The sequence below is a fragment of the Seriola lalandi genome, unplaced genomic scaffold (assembly GCF_002814215.2).
Source record: "Seriola lalandi dorsalis isolate HSWRI2012SDOR001 ecotype SW California unplaced genomic scaffold, Sedor1 jcf7180002054865, whole genome shotgun sequence".
NCBI lineage: Eukaryota > Metazoa > Chordata > Actinopteri > Carangiformes > Carangidae > Seriola > Seriola lalandi.
In genome coordinates, this window is record NW_019525418.1 from 231,631 (window position 1) to 237,329 (window position 5,699).

Below are 5,699 nucleotides of genomic sequence, written 5' to 3' on the forward strand. Positions count from 1 at the left end.
GCTGAGAAGTTGTCAAATCAAATGTTCACAAAGCAGCTGAGCCGTTCTCCGTCTGTGATCTGGGTCTGACCTCCACTTCACTCTGAGAGCAGGTCACCTGATGAGCTCTGTCACCGGCCCGTACAGCTCTGTGATGGTGGCAGAGCCGAGTGTGTCCCAGTGGACAACTGCAGTACTGCAACAAAAACCCAGAGGCCCTGAGACAGTCTGGACGCTCTCCAACAACTCCCAGCATGCCTCAGGCTTCTTGTCTTCATCCAGCGTTGACGTCACGATCACGAGTTAAAATGACAACCACTAACTGACAAAATGAGCGTCGTATGTTTAGTGTGCTCAGCCAAAGATCATTTGTGAAGGAAGACGCTCCACTCTGTGAGTGTTTCTGTTGTTCCAACAGAGTGAGACCTCTTCTCGGATCACGTTTATTCATATCAGATTAATAATTTAAATTTATGAACTTGATAGTTTTCAGGACCTTCAGTGTTTGGATCATTGTGAAAAATAGATTTACTTTTTAATTGTTTTGACCTGAAGCAAAGTGAAACTCCTGCGTGTCTCTGATGTCACTTTTCACAGAAGACGTCACGCAGCCTCAGTTTCATTTATTTCCTGGAAGTGACAGACTGAAGCAGATGCTGAGTCAGTGAGCACACTGGCTGTGTGGCGAAACGTCTTGGTTTTCATCTCGGCGCCCATGTTAACGGGTTATAGCGACCAATTCCTGCGTGACACGTGCGTCTCTCGTCTCGTGGCTGCGTTGCATGATCTAAAGATTCGGCATTTCACCTATTTTCCACACTATAGTTTCTCTTTCTATTCTGAATCTGAAACTGAATCTGATATAGACATGAAAAAATATAAATATATTTTTTTAACCATTGAAGCAGCTGCATGTGGAGATCACAAATTAATTACTAATGAAAAGAAATCCAACATTTGCGTAACCTGTAAACTCTATGTAGAGAGACAGAGCTAGTCATAGTAACTAGTTGTTGGGACGATTGCAACCAGCTCAGTAGCTGTTGTTGTATTTAGTCGAAGGCGACGCCTCTGCGCTGTCTCTGAAGGGTTAAAGATGGCCGACTGAGGAGGTGAGGGTGGAGCTGTGGTGTTAAAGACATGTGGATGTTGGACTCAGCTGAGGATCAGAGGATCAGAAGAAGAGACCGATGATGAACGAGCTGCATCATGGAACCAACATGTCAAACATGACGTCATGTCACTGAGGCGTCTCCAGGCGGGTGGAGACGCTCTGCTGTCCTTCCAGTCTCCCACCCCCACCCCCCCAACATCACTGAACAACCCCCCCACCACCACATAACAAACACACCACCCAGGATCATCACACAGAGCCGAACACCCGGAGTGACGGTGTGTCTGGAGAGAGACAGATATAAACAGTCTGAATACAAACACAACATCAAGACGCAGTGATGTCACTGCTGATACTGATCACACACTCCTCCCTGTGTTCAAAGCACACACACACACACACACACACACACACACACCATGTTCAGGAGGTGTCCTCTTTCAAAACAGACGAACTGAGTTTCCACCCAAATCTGTCGACCACATTTTATGTTGAGTTTTCTTGAAGGGCGGATCCCAAATCTTCCATTTGTGCATCTAAGAAGTTTGTCATCAGTATTTTATATCAGACAGTAACTTCGTTTCCACGACAGTTTGGGGCAAAATATGAGCGTTTTTTTGTTTTTAAAAAAAAAAGTTGACAAAAATCATTAGTGAATGTTCTGTGTTTCCATTGAGTGATGTTATGTGACTAAAGCTGGGTTTCTCCTCTCATTATATCAAGGCCCCAGTCTGGCTCCCTGGGGCCTGATACGACAGGAGCCTCCACTTGAATCTGAAAAAAGTGTTTCCATTTCAGCTTCGTGAAATATTGCTTTGTTGAATCGTCATTTTCTTGTGAGTTTTCTCGAAGTTGGCGTTTCCATTACTTGTTTTTAAGTTCACAATTTCAAATTGTGCATTAAGCAGGTTAAAGGAAAGACACCTACTGTATTACAGTAACATCAATCTACTCAATAGTCATGCATTTGTCTAGAGCAGAAAATTGAAAATGAAAATGTTTTTTTAATGTTTTTTAAAATGAAATAATCTTCAGTAACTTTACAAACAGTCAAAAACTCTTTTCATTGTTTGTTTTTGTCAAGTGGCTCCTGAGTGGTGAAAGGTTGGAACTGCTGGTCTGGAGCTCCTCAACCTAAAAGTTCAATTCTGGGCTTGATTCTTTTCTCCATTTACTTTCTCTTTATCATATGATTCATAATATAATGAATCTGTTCTTTGCAGCTCTTGTTCTTGTCGACCCACTTCTGAATCCAGATCTAAAGACTTGCAGGACAGGTGGGGACAGGTGAGGACAGTCGTGTGTCCTGTCTGTCAGAGCATTGGACTCTTTCTGCTGCTTGCAGCCTCCTCCTCCTCCTCCTCCTCCTCCTCCTCTGGCTGCTCCTCGTCTCTCAGACCTCCTGAGAAGCTGCTGTTGCCTCCAGCTGGCAGATTTCCCAGCAGCCCCTCCTCCAGTTTGACGTCTGGGGGGTCCAGATGCCGCTGAAACTCTCGCGGGCAGTTTGACAAACTTCTTCTCTGTGAGGAATTTAAACTGAAACTTGATGTTAAAGTCGGAAGATTAAATCCAAACTGCTGAATCATTATGATAAACATCAACTCAACAGCCTTTAAAAGAGCATCAAGTACAATTTGTCTTTTACTACAAATGAACTTCACATTTTATGAGGCTCTGCTCGTGTCAAAAATGTGCTGATGTTTCATCTCAGAATAAAAGATTATTGTTGTTTTCACCTTCCTCTTCCTCAGTGTTCATGTTCTCCACTTTCCCTCTGACAACAACATTAAACAGTCATTTAATGCATCACAGTTTCACAGCTCATTTTCTGATGAAATTCAAAATACACGAGACAAAAACACGATTCAAGCTCAAACTGAACCTCATCACAAACATTCATGCAGAAATATTTACTTGTGAACATGAGACACGGGAAAATGTAGTATTTGCTCTCAGACTTATAGTTAACAGTCGTCGGACTCTAGAGATTCTAATGTTGGACAGACGCTTCAAACCTTTTGAAGCAATGTTTGGTCTCTTTGGACAGGGCAGACACCTTCAAGCTGGAATGACTGACAGAGGCAGTAACCAATAGCATCGCTTTCTCCGACTGAAAAAATCGCAGAATCGGTCTTTCACTCAGGTGTGCTTGCTGTCTTCACCCAGGCCTCCTGGAGTGAAATCTGAATGGATCTTTGCAGGGAGACCTCCGTTTTGTAGTCAGAAAGCTAACGAGCACAATCATACCCACTGACACAGCCGCTGATGCAGCAGGAAGGAGAGTGATGGATGAAATGCAGAGAGCGGTGCTGCGAATGAAGTTGCTTGATAGTCTGCTGTGGACTTCATCAACTATACTATAAAAATGTGTTATGAAATAATGTTAGGATGTTGATGTAAAAAATCAGACATACTTATCGTGTTGGGATGTATATGTTTGTACATTTTGATCATCTACAGATGTGTAGGACTGTATGACTTGGGTGGAGCTCTAAACTCTAGTTTGAAATGTGCTGTTACCTTTGTTCATGTGATGGATGTGAGTCCTGGATCCTGAGTGTGCCCACCCCCACCCCACCCCCAAAACATCATGAAATGAAGGAGTCACGATGGCCAGTCTGAAGCTTTTGTTATTCTGCCCAAAAAGTAAAAGAAGCAATAAACCGGGCATAAACAGTTAAGACTACAAATCAGTGGAGGATTATGAAACCAGGCTGATGATATCTTCAGCACAGAGAGCTGTTAAACGAGGGTAAAGATCCAGATGTAACACTGTGTTCTCTCAACAAGAACAAACTATTAGCTTTTAATGACAAACTCACACAGTTTACACAACAAACTGCCCTTCAGGGGTAATAAAGGTTTCCTCTGCTGCCAAGGAAACGCTGGACGGCGATCCATCTTTAAAGGGAGAGTTCACGGATTGAGTTGACAGGCTCGATTTCCCCCTCATCTCATAGATCTGACAGTGAGAGACGTCCACTGACTTTTGATCTGGAGCCAAAACAGAGTCAGAAATTTCAGTGTGACGACCCACAACTACAAACTAATCATAATACGTCAGGAAATGACCCCGAATGCACCGAACATTCAACACACGATCTGACAATCTGTTTTAAATTATAAAAATCCTCTGCTGTAATTCATATCTAGTTTAACATGGAAAAACAAAAGTGAGAAAAAACAAAATCAAAAACTGGGTCTGAAGCTCGTCTCCTCTTACTTCCTGGTTGAGAAATCTGGATCAGGCCTTGAGCCCCGCCCACCACCTGCTGGCTTCAGGTGAACAGGTGAAAGAGCATCAAGATGGTCAGAGGAGGAAACATCAGAGAGAGTTAGCGGTTGTGCTAATGCTAACTCTCTCTCGCTGTACTGACGAGGTTTCAGGTGTATTTAGCCCCGCCCCCCCATCCCCACAAGCTGACAGGATTGGTTCCTCAGGTCTGTGACGTATGAAACTCTGTCGTTGGTTCGCTGCAGCTCAAGGTGGAAACACTCAGTCATGGAGCTGATGATTATTTCATCATCATGTCTGTGCAGTGACAGAACTGCTGGGTTACAAGTCTTATTTCATCTTTCTCTTCAGTTCAGTCAGACATGTTTGAGATTGTTAGAACCTTTTTCAGTTGCAGTGAAAGTGTTTGACCAAAGTCTGGACCGACAGTGACATGAGTTTGCAGTGAGCGACCCCCTGATGAGTCAGTGCGGTGCACACATTTCTCTGCTGATGTGGTGGTGATGAGCTGTCTGTTGCCTCGGCTCAGTGATATAAAGTGTTTGAGTGTCGGCCGCTCTGAGATCTGACTGTGAGTTTGCAGTGCGACCACAGAGCCGAGCTGGCAGACGCTCTGGCAGTGTTGGTAAGCCCCGGCTTACTCTGAGGCCTCTGACGTGAGCCAGGACTGTATTCCTTTCTACTTTGGTATCATAACAAGTGAAGCTCTCCGGGTTTAGAGCGACACCACAGACATTATCCACAACACAACGCCCACTGCTGCTTTTAATAGCGCGCCTGTCACATGTGGATATTCAGCCGTGGAAGCGCCGCACGCTGTGATCACCATGACTGTACGCAGCATCAGGGACATTCAGGAGGACAGGCGAAGTTAACGTGATCAAGACTGAGAATAATTCAACTAAATGAGAAACACAGTTCAAGGAAAACGTCCCAGCAGAAGAAGAAGAGGTGGAGGACTGTGGTGATGTACAGAACTGGGTTGACATGCACAGCTCCCATGATGCCCCGGGCCTCGCGCCCTCCACCAGCCCACACACGCCACCAGCAACCAATCGCAGTGTCTGAACCCACAGACAGCCCGATGACATCACAGCTGCCTCAAAAACAGATTTATTTAGCGGCGTGTGGAATCCCGCCTTTGTGAAGCGATGTGCCGCCCCCGCCGGCGTTACAGCCGGGCGGTGTTTACAGCAAGCAGAGGCCAACCGGAGTCAGACTGAGGCTGCTCTGCTCTGTGTTTGTTGGCAGCCGCCGCGGCCATTTGTGGCGAGGCCTGAGGTTTAGGGAGCAGTGGGGGCTGCTGGGAGCAGAAACAGAGAGTCTGGCCTTTGTGGGCCGCCAGCTTGAGAGAACAGGACCCCCCCCCCC